The sequence below is a fragment of the Grampus griseus genome (genome assembly GCF_964374135.1).
Source record: "Grampus griseus genome assembly, chromosome: 12".
Lineage (NCBI taxonomy): Eukaryota > Metazoa > Chordata > Mammalia > Artiodactyla > Delphinidae > Grampus > Grampus griseus.
In genome coordinates, this window is record NC_139006.1 from 3,734,160 (window position 1) to 3,760,789 (window position 26,630).

The window sequence follows — 26,630 nt, forward strand, 5'->3', positions numbered from 1 at the left end:
CGGCTCCATCAGGCACGAACGTCTCGTGGAATTGATAGGAAACTGAATCGGTGCTTCCTGTCACCACCGTGCCTCTGACCCCTTCTGCACTTCCAGGGCAAGTAACCCCGTGTCAGCGCCGGTTCCAGCGAAGCCCTGTGACCACAGGACAACGCAGCAGTTCCTCCAACTCTTTTGAGACCTGACAAGGCACCTGCCTGTCACCTCTGTCCAAACCTCCCATGACAACCGTTGGTGATGATGGTGACAGTTCACAGGAAGGCAGCCCACTCTCAGGCACAGGGCGAAGTTCCTTACACGTCTTCTTCTCCTCCAGTAGGTATGCGTACCCTGTTTCAGAGGTGAGTACATTAAGGCTCAGCGTCGTCAAATATTTGGCCCAAATCCATAGCTGGTCAGCAGCAGATTCCTGATTTGCAAACAGTTCTCAGTCTGCCCCTGAACGTGTGCTCTTCCCTTTCACCTGGCACTTGGGATGCATTTGCATCCCTCCCCGGGGCTCCGGGCTGGCCTCAGGGACTTAGGGACCTCAGAGTGTTGTGCGGGTAACATTCTGGTGCTTCCAACTCTCGGTCCTAAGATATCACTCAGCTTCCACCTCTGGGGCAGCTTGCTCTGTGCTCACTTGCCTGGAAAAATAAGATCTATGTCATCTCCTGAGCGTCGATTGCTTCCTGTCCAAAGGCAGAATAAGCCTCAGTGAGGTAGTGAGCAAACCGCCTCTGGAGGAGAGCAAGGGCAGACCAGAGCCTCAGAAAGTGTGTGATGGGGGAAGAGCTGACAAAGGCCATTTGGCCTGAGTCTCATAATTGCAAAAGACTTCAGATGAAAACATCGGTGATTCAGCAACGTGACACAGACCCTGACATGATTGAAAGATAGAAGTTCTTCAGGCATGCGGCCCATTCCTGGACCTCATCGCGTGCAGAGGCAACATAATCCCACCATATTAAGGCTATTGCAGGCGTATCACTATGTACTTTGTGTGAGGGCGGCCCCATGTCAGCTTGTTAAAAGAAAATACGTAACTATATACTGCATTCTATTAAAACCTGTTTGGGACTTCTTTTCTTAAAGAGAAAAATCATTTTCTTGGAGCTTTACAAAGTCGGGAGGTGATCTGGCAATCACACGCCTTGGTATTTACCGAAAGGAGTGGGTAACTCGTATCCACACAAAAACCTGCACACAGATGTTGACAGCACCTTTATTCATAATGGCCAAAACTTGGAAGACACCCAATTGTCCTTCAGGAGGTGAATGGGTGGGTAAACTGGGCTCCATCCAGACAATGGAATGGTGTTCGGGGCTACAAAGAACTTGGCTCTCAAGCCATGAAAAGATGTGGAGGAACCTTCTTGCCAAGTGAAAGAAGCCAGTCTGAGAAGACTACGTACTGTATGATTCCAACTCTATGACATTCTGGAAAAGGAAAAGACAATAAAAAGATCAGTGGTGGCCAGGGGTTGGGGGAGGGGTATGAACAGGCAGAGCACAGGGGACTTTTAGGGCAACGAATCCATGGTTGGGGACCATAATGACGGCTCCATGTCATTATACGTTTGTCCACACCCACAGGGTGTACAGCGTAAGGGTGAAACCTAATGTAACCCATGCATTTGGAAGCCCCGCGTTTCCTGCAGCCTCTGAGAGGCCACGGGTGGACGACCACATAGTGTGGCAGTGGGGGAGGGGACTTCAGTGTTGAACGAGGGGGTGGGTGGCTCGTGTCCCTTCCTGCTCTCAGCCTCTGTGGCCCCTGGAGATGAGCTGATGGTGGAGCCACAGTGATGGTCCAGATTCTGTCTTCATCAAGGGATGCTTTGCTCCATCACCCAGAGTGACTTTAGGCAGAAGGCGGGCCATACCTCAGCCTGCCTCCAGTGGCCAGCAGCAACTCCACTGGTTTTCTCGCTGTGGTCCAGAACACTCCTTTTATACCTTCCGTTAGAGAGACGCTTAGAACAAGCGTCAACTGAAAAACAATGCACAAAAGTTGAGAATGATGTTTTACTGGGAGGACTTTCTGAGGACGTCAAGCCCCAGAGGTAGCCTCTCGAATAGCTCTGAACACCTGCTCTGAAGAGGTCAGCAGGGAGCCAGGGTACACAAGGGTTGTTGCAACAAAGACCAGGTAGTGAGGACATCAAAATATTGCTGTTAACTAAAGAAAACCAGACATCGCAAGTTAATGAATTTAGCACTTTTCTATGTTTGGGAAGATGCAAAAGCCTGGGCTCATTGAGACCATTCAGGCGTGGTGGAAATGATTCATTAACACCAAAACTGCATTTACAGCTCAAGTTAGAGCCACCTTCAGCTTCCTGATATACAAGTACATGAAAAAAAATCGGGTAAGAGAGAAAAATTAAAGGCAGTTGTGAATACCTGTGTTTGGGTCACTCAGTAACATCTCCTACTTTCCAGTAAAGATGGCTCAAATTCCCATGACGACCCAGCCTGTCTCCCTCCCAGCCTGTCTGGCAGGGGCATGTGGGATGCTCACCCAACCCCTCTCTTAGCCCCAGAGCTGCTCCCATCTCCCAGGACTTCGTTTCTTGTGCGTTCCCTCTCCTGCTCTCAGCTCTGAGTTTGGGATGAACAGAGTCCTGGGCTTCCTGCTGGACCTGCTGACAAGGAGCAGCTCTCTCCGGGGGCCACTGAGCTGGAAGGCTACACGCCCAGAGCTTGAGGCTGCCTGAGATGGGAGCCAACCTAGCCAAGGCTTGTTGAGATGTGGGGGCAGAAAGATCTGAGAACAGAGTTTCAGCGTTTCCTGGATCTCCAGGACCCAGAAACCAGACGTACCTTTTTACTCTGACCTTGAGCCCACTTGAGTTGGTAATTAGAAGTCATTTATTCACCACATTCTACAATCAGGAACGTTGCAAGGCAACGCTACCAACAAAAAAGACTCCAAAGAATATTTTGTAATATTTCTGCGCAAAAGACTTCAGAATATATTTATACTCAGCATTGCCCATCTTGGTTATATGGGTTCTTTAGTTCCCAGAAGCTGCTAAGCAGAAATTAGGACAAGCTGCTGGAGGAGGTCTCAGGGAGAATAAAGAGAAGGCTGGTTAGAAGAAAGCCTTTGAAGAGCGATAAAAACAAAGCCAAATGCATGGCAGGCGGGGATGCCGTTCAGTGTAGGGCTGCACCATCTCACACACCTGAAAAGTTCCCCAGTGTGTGACTTGCACACCCACAAACTGAAGTGAAACCATGCAGGACCCTTTGGGGCCCTCCCAGGGACAAAAGCCCCTCTGTGTCCCCTGTTTCTCGTTTGTAGGAAAAAGGCTTCATCTTCCTAGATCTTTCCCGCATACCAAAGGGCAGATTCAAACAGCTGCTAATCAGGGGAGGGAGGGGATGCAGAAACAAAGGAGGACCAGTCAGGAGACGATAGTGCAGCGTTGGGGCAGGTCCTGTTTCCTCCTCAATGGGCCCACAGAACAATATGATACATCTCTGAGTTCTACAGAAACCAAGGCCCCCACCCAGGCGGAGGATGGTAACTTCAGGCTGAGCCTGAATCACGTGGGCCCCAGACTGGTTTGAACCAGAAGGCTGATGATTGAGGTTCCCAGAGGACCACCCCATTACCTCCCCACCAACCAGTCAGAGGAAGGGCACACACCCTGCATCCCTGCCCCCAAACTTTGCCTATGAAACTCTTCCTCCAAACCCATCAGAGAGTTCTGGTCTTTCGAGCAGGAGCTACCCATTCTCCTTACTTGGCCCTGGAATAAACCTTTCTCTGCTCCAAACTCCAACGTTTCTGTTTGTTTGGCCTCACTGTGCATGGGGCGCATGAACTTGAGTTCAACAACAGAATGATTAGGGGCTGGAGTAAACAGCCTTCCTGATTCCCTGAGTTTCATGTACCTTTCCTTTTTAGCAGCCCGCTGTATTCACAGCTAGGTCCATACACCTAGTGAGATGCATTTGAGGGGCTCATGAAATATTCACGTTTTAAAAAAGACACTTAATGACTTGTGGTTTTTTTAGAAACCTTAACTCTCTGGAATGCCTTTTTCGCTTAGGAACCCCATTCTGTCAGGAAAAGCATTATTTTTTTATTCAAGGGTTTCTCGTAACAAGCATAAGAGATGGTAAGATTCAAGAATCATTCCTTCCACTTTTTGAAATTCCAGGCAATTCTCCTTTGCGTGATGTACAGGAAATCTGACTTTACAGAAACCTTCTTCATTCTACCAGGGCGTGATTCCATCTCCTACTCCTTATATTAGGGAATATACTAATGTACAGAATTGCATCCGCGGTTCCCTTCTCCGTCTGCATTTTGGCTGTGACTGCTTTGAGCAGCTTGGGGATTAATTATGCAGCTGCACATTTTATTTTATTTTTTGTGCTGTCTTCTGGAGGCATTGCTGGAGGGGACTTGTCTGTGGGGAGTCTGGCTTGCCCTGGGATAAATGACAGAGAGCATTTATAAATGATAAATTTATGATAAATGAATGATCGCAGCCAGCAGTTTCTCCTAAACCAAATGATGTCCCCAAGGAGAGAGCACATGGGTCACCATCCACACACGTGGCAGGTTTGCATTTTCCTCCACTCTGTGCTGCCTGACAGTTGCCACCTCGGGTCCCCTGGTGTTCCTTCCTGAGCAAACTGACCTCCAGCCAATGGCATCTTCCTCTGCACACTGACGAGCCCAGGAGGGGCATCACAGCCCTTGAAACCCACACGATTCTGGGGCTGGGGCAGGGGAACCACGCAAAGTCACTTGAGACACTCATGGTTTCTCTCTGCCTGTAGAGGAGTGTTCCAGTGAGATGGTGAAGCAGAATTGAAAACGGAAATCAAAACCAGCAGATTTCAACTTCCCAGAGTCCATCTCCTTTGGAGGATGGATGTGGCCGTTCCAGCCCCCAGGGTGGTCCCTGCACTCTGTGAGTGCTGGTGGCTGCAGGTGTCCTGAGAGACAGAAAATCCATGAACTGCTGGGAGGAAAAGCCCTGGCATCCATCTATTCCTGGACGAGCATCCCCTGGGAAGGAGGGAGCTCCTTCATGAATTCCTGCCGCAGCGGGTGCCTGATCACCCCGTCTGGAGAAGGGGACACCTCCAGGATGGTTCCTGCCCCCACGGAAGGTACAGACAAAGGATCATCACAGGTGGGGTGTGGGCTCCAAAAGAACATATGCACAGGGGGCCATAGGGTGCTCAGTGCTCTGTGGAGGGAAGGTTAGCAACAGCGGGGAATCCAAGGGGGCGGGAATGGAGGTGGGGGAGAGGGAGAAAAGGAAGGGAGGAAAGGAAATGGGGAAAGGAGGGAAGACAGGGTGAACACTGAAGAGTTTGGTCTTAATGTGATCCATTTTTTAAAAAATGATTAAGCTTTTTTTTTTATTATTGTGGCAAAATATACATAACAGAAAATTTGCAATTTTAATCGTTTTTAAGTATACAGTTCCGTGGCATTAAGCACATTCGCACTGCTGTGCAACCATCCCCAGCATTCCTTTCCAGAACGTTTACATCTTCCCGGACTGCAACTCTGTCCCCATTAAGAGCCAGCCCCATTCCCCCTCCCCCAGCCCCTGTCCACTCCCCGCTTCTCTTTGTCTCTGAGAATCTGAGTCCTCTAGGGGTAGATAAGGGGGATCATTCAGTATCTGTCCTTCTGTGTCTGGCTTCTGTCACTCAGCATCACGTCGTCGAGGTTCATTCATGTTAGAACACGTGTCAGCTTCCTTTTTAAAACTCACTCCTATCCCAGTGTATGTATCAACTACAATACACCTTAAGTTTTTAAAATCAATTATAGGTTTACAGAAATATCGAGCAGATAGAAGAGAGTTTTCATATATTCCCCCCTATCCCAGTTTGCCCCTTTAACATCTTGCCCTGGTGTGGTCCATGTTACAACTGATGCACGAACCAATATTTATACAGTATTACTGACTCAAGTCCGTAGGTTACATTAGGGCTCACTCCTTGCGTTGTATATATTATGGATTCTACCAAACGTCACATAACGTCACATGAGGTCACATATCCACTCTTACAGTGTCACCCAGAAGAGTTTCACTGCCCTGAAGATCCCCTGTGCTCCGTCTCTTCATCTATCTTCTCCCTTCCCTCCCCGCCTCTGACAACTACGAGTATTCACCTGTTTTTTTTTTTTTTTTTTTTTGCGGTACGCGGGCCTCTCACTGCTGTGGCCTCTCCCGTTGCGGAGCAGAGGCTCCGGACGCGCAGGCTCAGCAGCCATGGCTCACGGGCCCAGCCGCTCCGCGGCACGTGGGATCTTCCCGGACCGGGGCACGAACCCGTGTCCCCTGCATCGGCAGGCGGACTCCCAACCACTACGCCACCAGGGAAGCCCAAGCCCAGGTATATTTTGATGATAACGTCCAGGACCAGCTACACAATTTTCCAGACCTCAAGCAAAATGAAAATGCTGGGCCCCATGTTTTATAATGGCGAAGAATTTCAAGACGGCAGCCACAGAGAGTAAAACCCCTTCTTAGTGAGAAGCCCTTTGTGACTGCCCAGGCCACGTGCCCAGGAAGCTGGACCTGGTCCCGGATTGCAGACTATGTGAGAGTAAAAGAGGTCTTGGCCCGATGAATTCCACTGATGGAGTTGGCATTGACTGAGATGCAGAGGCTGGTGGAGCAGATTGGCTGGGGGAATAGCAATGAGGAACAGGGAAAAGGTAGAAAAGCTTTTAGTTCTTGAACAATTCAGATCACTGAAAATTAGTCATCCCAGTTACACAGAAATTTTAATTTTAGTGCTTATCAGCAATGTATCCTCACAAATGCCTTTCAAAGTGGAGACAAGATATAAGCGTTGGGCAGAACTGCACGTGAGTGAAAGATGGACACAGAATACTGTCAAAGAAACGTGCTTTGTCATTTTCTGGGCATGACACGAGTTTTAAAAATAATATTGTAGGGCTTCCCTGGTGGCGCAGTGGTTGAGAGTCCGCCTGCCGATGCAGGGGACACGGGTTCGTGCCCCGGTCCGGGAAGATCCCATATGCCGCAGAGCGGCTGGGCCCGTGAGCCATGGCCGCTGAGCCTGCACGTCCGGAGCCTGTGCTCCACAGCGGGAGAGGTCACGGCAGTGAGAGGCCCGCGTACCGCAAACAAACAAACAAAATATATATATATACTAAAAGCTCTTATTAGGCAAAATACTATAAATTGATAAGAACAATTAGAATTTATAGGTTCAAATAATGCCTGAACTTTTGTTCAGGTGATTTTTCTGAAATAAAGTTTATGATTTAGAGTAGGCTTTTATGTAAAAAAAATTATAAATTCCTTTCCCTATAAAAATGATTTTTAAGGTGAAATAATTGTTTTATAGAAAGCTAATAATTTTTAATTGTTTTATTGTTTTTAATGCTATGTTATAGCAGATTCTCTTGGGTTGTCCTACAAAGAATTATATTGCCGCTAAAGAAGAAAAATTTTGCTTTCTCTCAGCCAATATTGATGCCTCTTCTTTTGTTTCACAGGAAAGTATAATGGGAAAAACATTCACCATAGCAACAAAAATCCTAAAGTACACATAAATAAATAAGGATAAACTAAATGAGTGTGTGAATTATATGAAGAAAACTGTAGAACTTTAAGGAACCTTGAGGCCTAGTGAGATGTACCTTTTCATGGGATGATTCTACGTCACAAAGAAATCCTTTCTTCCCACATTAATCTATATATTCAAAATAACTCTTGTAGGATTCTAATACGGATCTATTGAATTTTGACACATCATTTTAAAAGTTCATTTGGTATGAAATAAAATCCCAGAAAAATTTAAAGAAAACTTATTAGAAGGGTCAGCCTTATTAGCCACTCAAATAGGAAGTAAATTTAAAGTAATTTCAACAGAATTGTACTGATAGAGATATAGGCAGCTTCATCAAAAAGAATATAGTCATGATACAACTCCAAGTATACAGTTAACCCCCGGATGACACGGGTTTGAAAAGCGAGGGTCTACTTATATGCAGATTTTTACAATAGTAAATACTACAGTCCTACACAATCTGCACTTGGTTGAATCTGAAGGTGCCAAACCATGGATACAAAGCAACTGCATCTACAGAAGGCCAACTCTAAGTTATACACAAATTTTCGACTTTGGCACCTGTAACCCTCACATGGTTCAAGGGTCAACTGTATGTTGAAAGTGAAACAGGATAGAAATGAAATCACTGGGCAGAAAAGGATTGTTGTTCAACTATCAACTAGGTCATTAGAGAATTCAGAGCTGGCTTCTTATCCATTTCACCAAGTACAAATCAGGTTGACTAAATTACTATGAATGAAATTGTTAGCATAGAAAAATATTAGAATAAGACTTTTCTGAACGAGACAAGAGAACAAGAATCTTATGGATGAAACAATGGGGAAACAACCCAACTGGAAACCCAATGCTAATGGAGTTCAAGGGTCAGCCTCTGAGAGTGGGAACCCAGTAGAGAAGGGCAGAGGATGGGTCAGGGGGTGGAGAGGGTGGCACAAGAAGAGTGACCAGGCAAGCTTTGCATGTCAGGGGTGGTGGAGTTGGCCTGAAGACCTGCTCACGTGTTCATGTTGCCATTTTCTGGTTGAATATCTATAGTCAATGTATGAAAACTTTCTGAGTTTGCCTTCCTCACCTGAATCATAGAGGTCATTATTTTTGCTTTGTCCACCACACCAGTCTTTTCACTATTAAATTGGTAGATGTGAAAACGCTATACAAACTGTAAAGGACTGTAGGTCCCAAGGACAGGACCCAGTGTCCCCATGGAGAGACCTCCTTCACCTGGATCCAAGGCAGTCATAGAACTCTATAGCTTGCACCAGATACTGATTTTACATTTCTAATTTCTTACATGTGTTTTAATGAATGGATTTAACGTTAACTGGACATTTATATAAATGTATTTGCTCTAAGTAGATATGAACATGAGTATCACACAGCACAAGGGAAGGAAGAGGCTGACGTGGAATCTGGTCTCTGTACCCCAGCACTGAATTAAATCTCAGAGACAGAGTTCTGGGTGAAGTAGAAAAGAATAGCTTCATTGCTTTGCCAGGCAAAGGGGGCCACAGCAGGCTCATGCCCTCAAGAGTGTGTGTCCTGACCTGGAGGGGGTAGTGAGGCGTTTTATAGTAATAGTTCAAGGAGCAGGGCGTGGTCAGCTTGTGGAGCTTCTTCTGATTGGTTGGTGGTGAGGTAAGTGGGAGTCGGCATCATCAACCTTCTGGTTCCAACCGGTCTGGGGTCTAGGTGCTTGTGGGCACCATGCAGTTAACTTCTCCCACCTGTTGGGGGTTTCAGTATTTGCAAAACAGCTCAAATATATTGTTCTGTGTATCCCTCGAGGGGGAAGCAGGACCTGCCCCAAGGCTGCACTCTTGTCTCCTGACTGGTCCTCCCTTGTCTCTGCATCCCCTCCCTCCCCTGATTAGCAACTGTTTGAATCTGCCCTTTGGAACTCAGGAAAGTCTAGTAGGCTGAATGAAGCCTATTTCCTAGAAACCAGAAATGGGGGACATGGAAAGGATTTGTACCCAGGAGGGGCCCACAGGGTCCTGCTTGTTTTCACAATCACTGAATATGCATTATTATTCAACTTTTACTTGATCATCTCCTCAGATTCACTGTGGGATCCATGAAGACAGGGGCCAATGCTTTATTTTTGCTTCTAAATCAACCAGCTCTCTGCCTGGTACTCAGTCTATAGTTCTTGAATGAAATACATGGGAAAAGATGCAATGTAGAGAAGTCACCTCAGTGAGTGTCAGAGCACCATGAGCTCTTGGGATAGACTATCTCCTTTCAAATAATGCTTAGAGTGGAATAGACTCTACGTTTAAAATAAGGTTGAAAGGCATTTCACAAGATTTTCCAAATCCCATCCTCCTACCTGGATGGGAAAGACAGCTTATTCAGACATAATGTAGTGGAATCATTCAGAATGTTGAGAATCCGATCCAGAGGCAGAGAGAGAACTCCATGCTCAGTGGTTAACCAGAGTTTCATAGCAAGCAAATAAAATCCAGTTCCTTTGGAGGGATGCCCTCCAGAGCAAAGAGCACAGGCTGTTTTGTCTTCACAATTACAGCTACAAGGAAAATTGGCTTGTTTTTTTTTTACAGAAGGAGCCCCATTGTGGTCAGGGTCATGGAGGAAGCCATGGTGGGCAGTCTTCAATCAACAGCATTATTTGTGAATGAAAGGTCATGATCCCTTTGTTGTGAAAACAGTCTTTTCCATCACTGAACATAAAATCCTCTTCACCCCATCCCAGTTACCTTGTGACTCCACAAGGGACCTTTGTCAGGCAGTAATGATTCCAAGTTGATTTAATAAGGTGGAGACAAGGTGCATAATTCAACCTTTGTCCCATTCATTTACAGGTACTTTGATAGCTGTCACCACCCTTAAAGATTGTAAAAGGGAAAGACAGTCTTCTCAGGCTCCTAGACATTACCTGAGAAAAGGTTTTGTGACATATTTGGTACAGAGTTTCTCTTCCTGAATCACTCCCATATGTTCTGGGATGCAGAGTCCACCAATGGCATTCCTGGCTGGTGAGGAGAATGGAAAAGTAGGGTTAACTCTTTGAATTTGGGGGATGAGTTGAAGCAATTCTGGAAGAAAAATGAACCAGAGGAATCAGGTCTGAGATTTGAATTAAAGCAGCGGGCTGCATGGGGGCTGAGCTGCCTCACGCCTGCACCAGTGTCTGGGGCAGTCCGGGACACCCAGAAGCCCCGAAGGGCAGTGGGCCAGAACCTGGGCTCAGACTGGTGGCACATGGACACTCAGTGGGCGACCAGCTTGCCTGTCAGTCCCCGGAGCCTAATTCTCTGACATCTGTGCAAAGATTGAAACTTGTCAGTAAATTGTTACCGAATGAAAGCAGGCACATGGACATTTCAATAAAGCATACTAGGGAGTTAGAGAGTTCTCCTGGATTTAGAATCTCTGGTTCTGAAAACTGCTGCAACATTGCAAACAAAATACTCACAAGCTTACATATAGATATGAAATTTAAAGATCATTGCGTTCAGTGGGAAAAATGTATTTTCATATGATGCTTCTGATGAATTATTAACAAGAGGTCATTTAAAATTGTTCCTTTTAATAGAAGATAGAACATACAATATATTTTGAATTATAAACAAGTTGTGAAGCCACTTTCGGTTTCTTTTAAGGTCTCCACAGATTACAGATGTCTGAGGAAACGTTAAAATGCCTTTGCGTAAATTCGCGTTTAAAATTAAATTCAGACGTACCAAAATGATTTGTATAAAGAGTTAAATATTTTTCGAAAAATTGGTTTGCAAGAATGATCACCTCATGATGTACTGAAACATATATCACAATAGTTTACCAGAAATTTATGCCACTTTGTCACAATCTATAAAATATTTTCTTTTCCCCCAGCTTTACTGAGATATAATTGACATATAAAATTGTGTAAGTTTCAGGTGTACAACGTGATGAGTTGATACACGTATGCATTGCAAAATGATGACCAAATTAAGGTTAGTTAACATATCCATCATCTTGCATACCTACTCTTTTTTTGTGTGTGGTGGGACCATTTAAGATCTCTCAGCAACTTTCAAGAATACAATACAGTATTGTTACCCTGTTCACCATTCTCAATAGTTCCAATAACAGTTGCATCAGCAGAAATATCATTCTCAAAAGTAAAAATTATCCCAAATCTTCTGTATTTGCCAAGAGCCACTGAAAATGAAATTGCTAAAAGTATAAATTTTTATTATCTAATAAATGAATTTGCAGAAAAGCAAGCCAGAAAAAAATCTTATGATCAATCAAGATATCACATTAAAAAGTATCATTGTCCATGGTATAATATTATGCTACCAAACATATCTTTCATAGATAATAACGTATTTTTAAAGGAAAGCCTTTATATCTTAGTACATTTTTTTAAAAAAATAAATTTATTTATTTTTGGCTGTGTTGGGTCTTTGTTGCTGTGCGTGGGCTTTCTCTAGTTGCGGTGAGCGGGGGCTACTCTGTGCTGTGGTGCGTAGGCTTCTCATTGCGGAGCACGGGCTCTAGGCACGTGGGCTTCCACAGTTGCGGCACGCGGGCTCAGTAGTTGTGGCTCGTGGGCTCTAGAGCGCAGGCTCAGTAGTTGTGGTGCACAGGCTTAGTTGCTCCGTGGCATGTGGGATCTTCCCAGATCAGGGTTCGAACCCATGTCCCCTGCATTGGCAGGCGGATTCTTAACCACTGCACCACCAGGGAAGTCCCAATATATCTTCGTACCTTTGACTTCACTCTTCTTTCTGCTTTCTGTACAAGGGAATGTGCATTTTCATTTTGCAATTGTCCTTGAAAATTATGTAGCTGGCCCTAATATGTGTTGGTAAAGAAGACATAAACAAAATTAGCATCACAAATACTGACATTCATTGGATGTTACAAGTGATGTGTCATGAAAAATAAGCAGAGGAAAGTAAGCAGATTCTGAAATGCACAGGTGCAGAGAGATGCACATTTGATAGGATGTCAGGATACACCTCATGGAAAACCTATGGGATTGTTTTTTTGTTTTTGTTTTTGTTTTTGTTTTGCGGTACGCGGGCCTCTCACTGTTGTGGCTCCTCCCGTTGCGGAGCACAGGCTCCGGACGCGCAGGCTCGGCGGCCATGGCTCACGGGCCCAGCCGCTCCGCGGCATGTGGGATCTTCCCAGACCGGGGCACAAACCCGTGTCCCCTGCATCGGCAGGCGGACTCTCAACCACTGCGCCACCAGGGAAGCCCCCTATGAGATTGTTGACTTATTTTATTGCACATTCATATATATCTGGTGTTTAGAAAAACAAAAGGGAAGCAATTGTTAACTGTTATATTACAGGCTAGTGTAATGATAGACAAGTGTTGTTGCCTATCAATAACTGAAGTTTGACAGGTAGAAAATATTTACTAAATTATGGAGAAACACTAAATGTGCTTAAAACAGTGATTGTTAACAGATGAGAACACCGAGGCACATGAAGAGAAGGAAAGTTTGGAGACAGAGTGAAACATCCTTAATAACGAGGAGGTCAGTTTCTGCTGAGGGCTGACTGCGTCATGCACGGGGTAAGCACTTTATTCTCATAATTAAATTTAGTACACACACACACACACACACACACACACACACACACACCCTTTTAGGAAAGAACTATTACTTCCCAGTTTTATAAAGGAGAAAAAGAATGCTAAAAATGTTAGTTAGCCTAAAGTTACCGAGTTGATAAATGGCAGATGGGATTTGAACACAGATAGATTCATCTGACTCCAAAGCCCTTGGTTTTAACAATAATTCTATGCAGGGGCACCAGCACATGCCACTCAGCCCTTGACTCTGATCAGCACAGCATGCCGTCTTGGAAATGGAGACTCATCACAGATGAGTCTTGAACCTGGATGGTTCTTGGATGGTGCTTGAACCTGGGCTTCCAAAATTCAACCAGAGGCTGTCTCAGCATGGAGGGGGCATCTCTGGCATAGGTGGATGGTGACCTTTGGCCACAGAAAGACGCCCAAATCCTCTGGGAGAAGCACCCCAGTGCTCTGCCTTGGTTCCTCAAGGGGTGTGAGAACATCCATCCTTCTGTGGCAGAATCCCTGACCTTGAGCCAAACCTGAAAGGACCAACCAGGAAGTAGGGATAAAACAATAGAGGAGTTGACATGGAGCTGACAAACTTGTACACAGAAAAACTAAAAACAAATTTTTTTAGAGGAAAAAATATAGTAAAAGAAATTAAAGAAGACATAAATAAATGGAAAGTGTTCATGGACTGGAAGACTTAATATCGTTTAGATGACAATACTAACTAAAGTGTAGTGGATGTACATGGGTAATGATTGCAAAACAATATGAATGTACTTCATGCCACTGAGCTATAAACTTAAAAATTATTTAAATGGCAAATCTTACATATTTTTTTTACTATATGAAGAAAGTGTACCAGTAAAAAAAAAAAAAAATTTGTGCAAGGTCACAGAGTAAATGCTGGGCCCCAGATTAGAAAGTAATTGTATGTTTTTCAGAGATGGAGCTGTTAAGATTTTGCCTTTCTGTTTATTGTAATGGTGTGTTAACTGAAAAAACAAAAATAGAGGAGTTGACTAAGTGTCCATCAATGGATGAATGGATAGAAAAGATGTTGCAGATATATATTCTGTGCATTCTATTATATATATAATAGAATACTACTCTCTCTATATATTATATATATAAAATAGAATACTACGCAGCTGTAAAAAAGAATGAAATCTTGCCATTTGCAGCAACATGGATGGACCAGAGGGCATTATGCTAATTGAAAAAAGTCAGACAGAGAAAGACAAATACTATATGATTTCACTTATACATGGAATCTCAAAGCAAAACAAAACTATAGATATAGAAAACAGATTGGCGGTTGCCGGAGCATAGCAGAGTTGCGGGGATGGCCAAAATGCATGAAGGGAATCAAAATGTACCAACTTCCAGTTATAAAGAAAATAAGTCCTGGGGATGTAATGAATAGCATAGTGACTATAGTCAATAATATTGTACTGCATATTCAAAAGGTGCTAAGAGAAAGAATCTTAAAAGTTCTCCTCACACACACAAAAATTATACGTAATAGACTTACTGGGGTGATCATTTTGCAGCGTATGCAAAGCATCTAATTATTATGTGGTACCTCTGAAACTAATATAATGTTGTATGTCACTTATATCTCAAAAAAAAAAAAGAGAGAAAGAGAATTTCACAGTCACCGACCAAGCCCTGGCTATTCCAGGATGATCACTACAGCGGTGGTGGTTTGGTTTCTTTGGCTGGTGGTTACAGGGATGGAGGGTCAGGGTTTACTGTCATATATGGTCTTACCATCGTCCATTTTAAAATTCAGGCTCTCGCTTATCATCCCCGTATTTCAGAAGATAGAGCAGAGGTGAGATAAAGAAACATGTTCACGTCTAGTAGCTACTGTGAATGAAAACTGTTGCTACGTATCAGTAAACAAAGGATGTTACAGTCATCAAGCCACTACCTCCCGCCCCTGAAGGTGAGCCCTGAGGGACCTCAGGATGGAGACAAACAGGCTGCCCACTGCCCAGCCCTCAGCCACTGCAGCCCCCCTCCAGCAGTGTACCCTAAGGGGGCTCAGGACGGGAAAGAACTGATTACCAGTCCCAGATAACTGAGGTGCATATCAAAGGAATGATTTCAATGAGCCCAGACCCTTGTATCTTCCCATCCATAGAGAAGGGCTAAATTCCTTAACTTGCGATGTCTGGTTCTCTTTAATGCACAGTAATCTTTTGACGTTCTACTACCTGGTCTTTGTTGCAAAAACCCTGTCTGTCCTGTCTGTCTCTCCATTCTGAGGGCATAAGAGCTCTGTCTGTGCTTTTTCTAAATAAGCAGCCTCCATCCTTCCTCAGCCCCAATTTACATACCTTAAAATTCAACAGTGCAACATACATAAGCATTAGAAACCTCAACAAACGTAGCCTTCAGGCTTTTGTCAAACTCAGCCACATTTTGATAATGGTGCTTTCCCTAAAGGCACCATTTTAGCAGCATGTCTTCAAGTTTGCTCGCATCCAAGTAGTTTTAAGGGCAATTCTTAATATTCTTTGACTTCCCTCATTTATTTTTTTCAAGCCCATCTTCCCACCGCATCAGTAAACATCTAAACCTTCTGTCAAGGCCACTTAATTAGCAGCTGCACCGACTGGAAAGTCTCCCCTTATCAGCACAGAGGCTGCTTTCTTTGTGGCGACAGGGAGGGTCCCCAGGAAGACTCCTGTTCCTGCGTTAATTACCATTCAGAGCCAGCTCTTCACACACAAAGACTTCAGCCCTTCCGAAGATTTGCTTGTCATTGTGACTGGATTCTCTTGGCATTGAATTGCTGTCCCCTCCACCTGCCAATCCTCCAAAGATACTGTGCTTGAAACTCAAGAGATAAGCAAACAAGTGAGTGTCTGTGAGTGTCTGCAAGCCGGCTCCATCGAGGCTCCTGGGACACTGGAGAATTCCGATGGGCTGCTCGTTCATCCAGAGAACAGCCCCCGGCGCCCTCTGTGCCTGTAACCACCGGAAATCGTGCAAGAGGCCGGCCGCTGAAGCTAAGCTTTGGGGGTTATTTAGCATCGGCGGCTTTTCTAATTTGGGAACGGGAGGGCTGAAGGGGACAGCAGAGAGAGGCTGAAACTAAACGCGGTCCCTGGTTCCTGCTAGGGAAGGGGATGAGTCAGAAGTGAAACCTCAAGGTTCAAGAGTAAAAGAAAGAAAAACGTCAATGTCGTGAGATTCTAAGTGATGAATTGTTTTATTTTTCCATTTGCATTAGTTAATGGTTAAGCAGTGAACATGAGTTGTTTGTCTGGTTTTTAAAAGAGAAAAGATGGGGCTTCCCTGGTGGCGCAGTGGTTGAGAGTCCGCCTGCCGATGCTAGGGGACACGGGTTCGTGCCCCGGTCCGGGAAGATCCCACATGTCGCGGAGCGGCTGGGCCCGTGAGCCGTGGCCGCTGAGCCTGCGTGTCCGGAGCCTGTGCTCCGCAACGGGAGAGGCCACAACAGTGAGAGGCCCGTGTACCGCAAAAAAAAAAAAGAAAAGACGGAAAGAATAAACACCCCACCTGTACCATTCCCACCAACCTGTCTCCCTTTTCATCCACCATCTCACGCCCCCCATCATGTTGATTGTCATCCTCGGGGCCATTGCCTATGGTCACAAGTGAGTAGAAGCAGCCCCAAGCAGTAGGTCCCAATAACTGTGCCATAAACAGAAAGGAAATGGGAAAGAAAACGTAGGCTTTTAGAAAATTATTGGGAGGTTTTTCCCAAAGCCTCTTAGCAGAAAGTCGAGTTCATCCTCGTAGGTGCCATGCCCATCCTAGCTGCAAAGGAAGCCAGGAAAATGAGGGTCTGACAAGGGAGGGCGTCTGGAGGGTGGCGATTAGCCGTCAGAGCTTATCCAGGGCGGCCAGGCATGGGATCAGGAAGAAGGACATTGACTGTGGTTGAGGGACTTAGCAAACGTTGGCCACTGCCTTCAACCTCCCCTTGTCCAGAGTCCCCCGGAAAACCAGGTTCCCCCCACTCTAGTGTGGACTCCCTGCTCCATTCTGTGTCCGCATCCTTTTTCACATCCTGGTCTGTATCCAGCTTTTTGCTGCCGATTCCATTCCCTCAGCACTGGGGATGTAGCTGAGCAGGACCCTACGAGGCCTTCCCAGAATAGACCTCCACCCATGTCCTCCACCTGCCTTTTGTCTGTAGAAAAACTTTAGTCAAAGAAGAAATTTAATCAGAGAAGTGACAAAATGTAGAGGGAAAGGAAAACAGTCAAGCAAGACAAAATAGTAATACTTTAGCCATTAAACAAAGTCGAGGACCTTTAGTTCTTCCTCAAGGACTATAGATACTATCTGAGTCATGTCCTTCGAGCTGCTTTGCAGATACTGAAACCCCCTCCAGGTGGGAGAAGTTAACTGCGTGCTGCCCACCAGCACGGAGACCCCAGACAGGTTGGTACCAGAAGGTTGATGATGCCGACTCCCAATTACCTCATCACCAACCAATCAGAAGAAGGTCCATGGGCTGACCACGCCCTCCTCTTTGAACCATTGCTGTAAAACTCCTCACTACCCCCTCTAGGGTGGGACACACAGTCTTGAGGGCCTTAGCCCGCTCTGGCCCCCTTTGCCTGGAAAGCAGTAAAGCTATTTCTTTCTACTTCACCCAAAACTCTTGCTCCAAGATTTACTCTGGCACTGGTGTACAGAGGCCGAAATCTAGGCATCAGGGACCCTCTCAAATCTACAGGCCCACGTCCACTGACTCAGGTGGGTTGGCCATCGGCTGTGAGTCTGAGTTTATATCGTGTTGAACTATTTGTTTCTCCTGAGCCAGCAAAGGACCCTTCAGTGGACCTTTGGGTTTTAGACCAGATTTTCTTTTTTTTACACTGGCAACACTTCCCTGGAACAACGGACACACTTAGCTAATTCTTCAGGAAGTTTGTGGCTTTCCAGGGACCTCAGGAAAAAGGAAACATTATCACTGTTTGATCCACCAGCCAAAGCCGTCGTCTGCAGCTGGCCGTCACAAGGGGCCACCTCCATCCCGCTGATGGTCCACTACCAACACCCCTTGACCCTGAACATGGCCGTTTCTTGTTTTCTCCTTCAGAAGCAAACACAGCACTTCCAGGAGGTGGGTCCGAAAGTGACACAAGAGATGCTGACATGCCTCGAGACATCCAGAAGACCACTTCATCCTCATGGAGTGAATGGACAGCGAATTCTGCACACAGTGGAATGGTCCCAGGGGTCTGTGTTTTCGCTGGGCTTGGGTTCTAAAAACAGCATGGAGGGAGAAACCAAGAGTGGTGAAAAGAACTGAATAAACCCAACAGAGCAGTTTCCTTCTAAGGGGGGGACACAGCAGGGGCCGTAGTCGGCAGGCATCTAGAGACCACTTGGTGTGAAACATACACGTCAGCTACATATCAGGATGACGCTTGGTGCTGGGAGATGCTCCCACCAGGAGAGGCCCTGGAACTGAAGCCGGTTCCCTCCCCTCACTGCTGGGGCAGCAGATTCTGCTGGGAATGTGGGCAGAGCACCACTGAAATGATTTCTCATTGGCTTTGTGTCTCTGTAGCTGAGCATGTCTCTAGCTGTGTTAGAGTTAACTATGTGTGACGCTTCTCCAGGGGATGGACCGGGAAGAAGTTTAACTATTAAACAAAACAAAACAAAAAACTGGGCAGGACTGTGGGGGGGGGTGGGTAGCAGAAAACCCCAACTAGAGTTCAGTGAAATCACAGAGCAACAGACCCAAAGTCGGCACGGGGTCTGTCTCCCTCTGCTCCCTCCTCGACCTGCTTCTGCCCCCCCACCAACCCTCTCCAGAGCGTGACGACGTTTTTAGAGTGTCTGAGCCTTCAGGACAGAGAACTGTACAAAATCACTTGGTGATAAAGATAGACGGTGGCTGCAATAACTTCACTGCTGTTAAGGCAGAAGCAAACGCTTGCTTTTTATTTCTCCAAGAAGTCTGTCTCCATCTGACTTATTTCATTCAGCGTAATACCCTCCGGGTCCATCCATGTTGTCCAAAATGGCAAGATTTCACCTTTTTTATGACTGGGTAGTATTCCTTTTTATATATACATGACAGTTCTTTATCCATTCATCTATGGATGGGTACTTAGGTTGTTTCTGTATCTTGGCTCGTGTAAATAATGCTGTGATGTGCACAGGGGTGCAGCCATCTCTTCAAATTCATGTCTTCATATTCTTTGGATAAATACCCAGAAGTAGGGTTGCTGGCTCCTACAGTTCTATTCTTAATTTGTTGAGGCACCTGCATACCGTTCTCCATAGTGGCTGCACGAATTTACATTCCCACCAACAGTGCATAGGGTTGCTTTTACAAACAAATGTCCAGAACGAATGGATAAACCAAACCAACAGAAACAAACACATAGGTACAGAGAACAGAGCAGTAATTACCGGAGGGGAAGGGGCGGGGGGAAGGGCAACGTGGGTAAAGGGGTCAAGTGTATCGTGACGGGTGGAAATGAAATTTTTGGTGGTGGGTACACTGTAGTATATGCAGAAGTAAAAATGTAATGGCACACCTGAAACATATAAAATGTTATAGACCAGTGTTACGTCAATTAAAAAAAAAAAAAGTCTGCATTTCATTGGATTCTGGGAGGGAGGACAGGAGACAGAGGAGTGAGGCTGAGAGGAACTTTGCTCACAGCTGTGCAGTCACCCCAGCGCCCTGCACTGCTGCCCACAGTGGTGTTTGAAATGCTAACTGACACTTGTTTTCTCCTCCCAGTGCCCCTTCATCCCACCTCACGTGGCCCTGCTCTCAGCCTGGGGGCTGACTGCGTGCTGTTTTAGGCCCCAGGGATGGAATGTTACGCCTGAGAAAGGAATCTCTTTGATTGTGAAAATTCCTGAGAAGGATGGGGAATCTTCAGGGTGCAAGAGAAATGCTTACTAAGAGCTGAGTTTCCTGCCTCCAAAGGACACTGAAGGGTTTCTTCTAGTGGGGGTAAAGGGGAGGGTGGGAAGTGGAGTGAACATGATGGGAGAGGTTAGGGGGCACACGTCCTAAAGGACCCCATTGAAAGGGTCCTTGCTTGATTACAAGGTCAGGGAGGGCTCTTCAGTGGGAGGGTTGGAGGGGTCTCTGGGGACTCATCCTCACTGGTGAGGGCCAACTTTCTGGAACTTCACAGATTGCCCGTCTCCGAAGCCTAGATTGATTGATTGATTGACATTTGCTAACTTCAGTGCATCTTTTCTACATTTTCCAGAAGTGTCAGTGATCATCACCAAGTCCCTTCCCACTAACACAACTGCTGGAATAATCTAGCCACTGAAAATTAAACACAAATCAAAAATAATGTACCCGGATGCCGAAAAAGAGACCTCCCCTCTTCTTTCAGTGTTTCCTTTAGGAAGATTCTATTTGTAAGTCCCTGCCCTGTCTACTGGAGACGTATGTACATCTTTTAAGAAGTTTGAGGAGCACATCTTCTAAATAAGCCTCTTGCTGGCTTTGCATCCTAGGGATGTCTTTCCTGGAGCCACCTCCTTAGAATGGGTTGAGTAAAAAAGAAATGCACAACCTAAACGTTGAGAGTTACGTTTTATTCCGCAGACATTCTCAGGACTTCAAGCCTGGGACACAACATCTCAGGTAATGCTGAGAAACTGCTCCGAAGAGGCAAGGGGGGCGGGTAGTCAGGATACAGATGAGTTTTTGCAACAAAAGACCAGGTGTCGCCACATCAAAAGTTTACTGTGAATCAAAGAAAACCAGACACCTCCAGTTAATGACTTTAGCGCTTTTCTTTGTATGGGAAGATGCAAAGTCTGAGCTCACTGACATCCTTCCTTTGATGTGCACCTCAGCTATCTGGGGCCGGTATTCTGTGATTTCTCATCCTGTGTCTCCTCCGGGTGTACCACTGGGGGTGGCTGCAGCAGTTGACTGCTAGATGGGGGGCATCCTGTTTCCGTCCTGAGTTCCCTCAGGGCTCACCATCAGGGCGGCTGTAATGTGATGGATGATGGCTGCAACATCCTTTGTTTACTGACGTGGCCGCAATATTTTTCATCCACAAATGTAAACCTCCAGGAGGTGTTCACCCTGTCACCCTGTCTCTGTGGGAGTTTGTAGGTGCTTAGCATAAAACAGAAGCAACATTGTAACAAATTCAATGAAGACAAAAGAAAAATGGTCCACAGCAAAAAAAAAAAAAAATCTTAAAAAAATATTAGGTTGGCCTGTTTCTTTTTACTGCTACTAAATGTAGCCACATTTAATGTAGAACAATTACAATTCCATAGGCGGCTGGCATTTTATTTCTTTTGGATGGTGAGGAATTCGAGAATTAAAGAAAACAGGTGTTAGGGGTTGGAGGGGAGGGAATACGAGGTTTTCTGGAGGTCCTTCTAGAAGGTACATGAACGCACTTTGGGAAAATCTTAGGGATGTCAGGTGGAAGGCTGGAGCCATATTTTGAATGACTGACCCTGAGTTTGTTCTGGTTCAGGCTCAGATTCCAGGCATATTCTCCGTCCTCCCGGGTGACAGACACAGACCTGCCTCTAGCTCGGGGAAGGTGTTATTGGGATGTAAGGACAGGTAAGTGAGCTCTGAACATGGGGTGCCTTCTTCAGCTTCTAGGGTGGCTCCCACTCCTGGCTCATGGCCCCCTTCCTCCGTCTGCAAAGCCAGCCATGTTGCCTCTCTCCTGTGCTACCTCTCCCCTGATCTCTCCCTCATCTTAATGACATCTGTGGACCTAGCAGGGCTGCCCCAGGATCGTCTCCTTCAGGCAAAGTCGGCCATCCACAACCTTAAGCCCTCTTTGGAACTTTAATGCCCCTCTTCCACAAAACCTAACATATTCAGAGGTTTCAGGGGTTAGGATGTGGGCATGGCTGTGTCCAGGAGGGGAGAGCATTGGTCTACCTACCGCAGGCTCTGCCAGTAACTAAGACAATATTTCTTCTCCTATCTTGAATCTTTTGTCTCAACTTGTTCCGAACTCAGATTAAAAAGGGAAGTGCCTCTTATTAGGGGAACATCTTAGAGGCCCCAACAAAGGCGGATCATTCCATGGCAGCCATACCCTGATGGACCCCGAGCTTCGCTCTAAGGGCTCTGAGCGTCGCCCCTCCCTGGGCTCTCCCACGGTGTCTTCCGCAGGGCAAGACGTTAACCAGTATTTCTAATAGTTGAGGATGGTGGTGCAGCCTTACAGGGCGAGGGTCCCGAAGGGTGGACCCGCAGAGTGAACTTAGGACAGGACTCCGAGAGTCCGGGAATCTGTGGCCCTTCTCTCATCGTTCAGAGGATGCCGCCGACATCTGAATCCGGAATCTTGCAAAGGGAAGGAGCGCGAGAACTGCCTGATTAAGTAAATAAAACAAACAGGCTTCTCGTTCTGCTGGAGACAATGGCGCACATGAGGGAAACAAAGCACGAGGCCAATCACGGCTTATTTCCCCCAAGCAGGACTTTGCTTTTAGCTTGAGTCAAAAATAGATTCCCATTTACAAGTACTTTCCTGTCAATAAAAATCCATTTTCGGCATGCGTTTGCCTCTCGCCTCACGCCACATGTGGATTCTGAAGAGAAAAGAATGTTCTGCTTACAAATAGCGGCGTCTTCCTCTGTGTTTCTCTCTTCTTCTCGCTGCACTGCCTCATTTTCCATTCACAGACGTGCCTTTTCTGTGAGCAAAGCTCATTGGCTGGGGAGGGGGCTTTGTTCAGGGTAATGATAGGCTCCCAGACTCCGCAGGAGCTGCTGGAAGTACCAAATATTTTGGATGTTTTAGAGGCTGAACAAAACAAAGATGCCCAGCGGGATAGTGATGGATGGGTACCCTGGGGTCTCCAAGCAGGACGGAGCCCCCGGAAATGCCAGTGCCAGGAACAGCAGCAAGGAAAGCCAGCTGCGAGGCCAAGAAGGGGGACACGCGCTCGCGTAGTTTCCACCAGGACAGAAGGGACGCTACCTTCTGGAAGTTTCACGTATTTCCCGATCTGTTCAAAGGAAAGAATGGGTCCTGGCCCGCTTCACAGGTGAAAGAGATCTGGCCTCTTTCTCCTTCCGGGTCTCGGGTGGCTTCCTTGAGAGCCTCGGACTTTGGAGTGTTCAGCTCTCACTTATGCGGCACATCGAGCGTATTAAATTGATTAGGGGAATGAGTCAAATCCCCAGATTTGCATTCGCTACCCGGAAGTGGTCACGTCCATTTCCACTGAGCTACTGGCCTCCTCCTGTGTTATGTCTCTGGCCCTCGAATGGTATTCAGGACGGTCATTGGTAAATGGTCTTGTGGATCTGGGGTCTCGCTTAGAATATTGTTTTTACTTGTCTTTAGTAGTGGGTTTGATAATGATCTGTATTACTTCCAAATTGTTAACGGCCATATAGGCAAGCAAAGACTTACTTATGCAAACCAACAATTGCAGAGGCAACAAGAAATGTGTTTTTTGAGGGTGAATTGAAGGAAATCTGTATTAGTTGGGACTCTTGGTTTCAGGAAATGGGAATTGCTAATTAATATTGTCTAAGCACGTAAAGGTCTCCGTTGGCTCTCATACCGGTTTTTCTTCCTCAGGGTCAACTCTGCTTTTCTATCTCTGGGTTCCTTTCTTGCCCAGCCACTCCCCTTGAAGTTATTCATAAAAACTTCAGGGCTACACCATCAGCAAGCCCAGACGGAAGATGTCTTTATTTTCTTCCATACTACCAGTTCCACAAAAGCCTTGGAATTGAATTTCTTTGGCTGTGACTGGGACGTGTGTCTGTCCCTGAATCAATCCATGTGGCCAGGAAGTGAGGTACGCTGTACTCTGATGGTGTTATGGGTGGGGAAGTCAGGTCCATCCAGACCAAATGTGCTGAGAAATATATACTTGGATGGACAGCACAGCACACAAATACAGAAAGAAATGAGCATAAAACCAGATGGCTTCTTAGATGTCAACATGACAGCCTCTACTCTCAGAAACTTTAAAGTCTCTGAGGGGATAGATGAAAGTGCAAGGCTCCCTGCAATAAGATGCATACCAAGAGCTAAAAGAGAGGGTGAAGAGTATTTGGGTATGTTTCAGGTAGGATGATTTCGAAAGCAAGTAATGAAATACTCAAGTAAAAGTGTCATAACCAATAGGGCTTGCTTTTATTTCATTTGGTAAGAAGCCAGGAGGGAGGCAGTTCCAGAGATGGTTTGATGGCCCAAGAGCATCATTGAGGACCCAGACTATTTCCATCCTTTTGCTCAATACTTACCATCGTGTTTTGTTTTGCTTTTTTCCATTCGGAGGTCTCTTTCCTCATGGTTGCAAGATGGCTGCTTCAGCCCCAGGCATTGTGCCTTCTCAAAGTATCATCTAAAAACAGGAAGAACAAGGGGCGGACAAAAGCACTTCTTATACATCTCTTTCTTTACATCAGGGAAGAAAACCTTTCTCAGAAGTAATATTAAGCTGTCCCATTATATCTCCTTGACCAGCATGGGTCTTATGGACCGATACTTACAGAGAAAGCTGGGAAAGTGTATCTCTAACATTTCAGTCTCTATAATGGATGGCAGCTTTGCCCAGAAGGAGAAAGGGAAATGGTAAAGTCATGGATGAGAGAAAAACTCCAGAAAAGGGAGAGTTTCATAGACGTGTGACTTGAGAGCTCGCTATTAAAAAGTACTCAGGAAATTTTTAAAAGAGATATACCAAGAAGGGAAAACGACAGTACAAGAAGGCGATCAGAGGGTACAAGGGTCCCTAAGGGAAGACCAAACTCTGGGAACAAAATTCTGTCCACTAACAACAGAAAGATATTGGAGCAGAAGACTGTAAGGTTGGAGAAGCCAGTCTGAGTAAGATCAAGTTCAACCTGAAGGACTAGAATCTGGGATTTCAGTTTTTAAGCGAGAGGTGAATGGGTCCCATGTAGAATCGCCCCATATGAAGTCTGGCCCTTACCTGTGTTTTATTTGTCTTGTATTCTGGGAGGGGGGAAATATACCATTGTCAACATTTAACAATCGAGAGCCAGGGTCTTAGCTTCTGTAGAAAAACTGGAAGATCTGCCAACACTGGGCTCATGCCCTTCCTGAGAGCAGCCACCCTCCGTCCCCATTAGACGGGGCACGCCCACCCCAGTCTCCCAGAGTCTCCCTCAGCCAGCTTCACTCCTCTGTGGTTCCTGCCTGGAGGCACTAGGGGTGTGACCCCAAGATGAGGCAAAGGGGGCAGGTGTCCGCCACCTGCGGGTAAAGTTCCAGGAGCAGACCACGTGTCTCAAGGTAGGTTAGGGGTCACACCTGCAGGTGCCAACGTGGCGCCAGGAAAACTGGGAGTCACACACCTGTCAGGCATCTTCTCACTTTGTTCCGTGCTGTGATGCAGGCTCTGCCCCAACGGGAGTCCAGAGGTTGGATTCCAGTGTAACTCAGTACCAGTCCGAACCATGAGGGTTGCATTGTTCTTAGACCCTGTTGCTTTCATTTATTTGCATAACTGTAAATTTGCCCTAATGTCTTTGGGTTAATACCTTGATGACATGAGTAGGTGTTACTTCCTGCCTCCCCCACAGAAACAGTGAATTCAACCCAATGTTTCAGCCATCAGCCCAGGCTGCTGCCCATGACGGGAATGAAGACACTTCCGGGCTCAGAGACCTGCCTGTGTTCAGGGTGTACATGGGATGCCGTTTTACCTTGAATCTCAGATTCTGCTGAGGATGTACATGTCCTGCGTGGTTGGTACGCTTTGCTCCTGAATTACATTTATAAATTGTTTGCCATGATTATCAGCTGTCTCTGTTTAATGGGAATCCCCTTATCAATGCAGTAATTCAGCATCTATAAATGTCAGCAGTGCACATGGTCAGCCCATTTTGAAATTAACTTCTACTAAGTCATTATTTAGTCCCGATTCTCTACTCCTATCAGATCCTACGAATATTCTGAGCATGGACTCTCTTTGCTATATGCCACGGTCTCCGTGGCAACTGAGATAATCCATATATACTGGGTTATCCGTTTAGAACAGAACTGGCACAACCTTAAGGGCTCAGCGAATATCAGGTATTGATATCATTAATAGTAAATTCTTCATTATTTCACTCAACAAATGTTTATTAGACATTTACCCTACTGTCATGCCCTATAAGTAAGAGGGGATGGAAAAGGCAATTTATTTAGACTTACGTTGACTATCCCAGGTTTCACCTCCTACAGGGACATGGAGGGATGCTTTAGGGAAGGGTAAGGCACATTCCCTCCTCGAAGTCTTCTGAGCAGCACCTAGTCTGAGCATCAGGACTTTCATACGTTCACACTTTCAATTGTGAAATTCAATAGCGATTAATTGCTTCTCATTGTTTTTCAGTTGCTAATTGGAGATGAGCCACGATGAGGCTGGTTCACCTTGGAGAGAACGCAGATCCGCGCTACCGTATGCTGCCACCAGGTGGCGACCCGTGCCTTCACCAAGCTCAAACCACCAGCCCTCCTCCGGATTCCTTCTATTACGATTAGGAATAGCAATA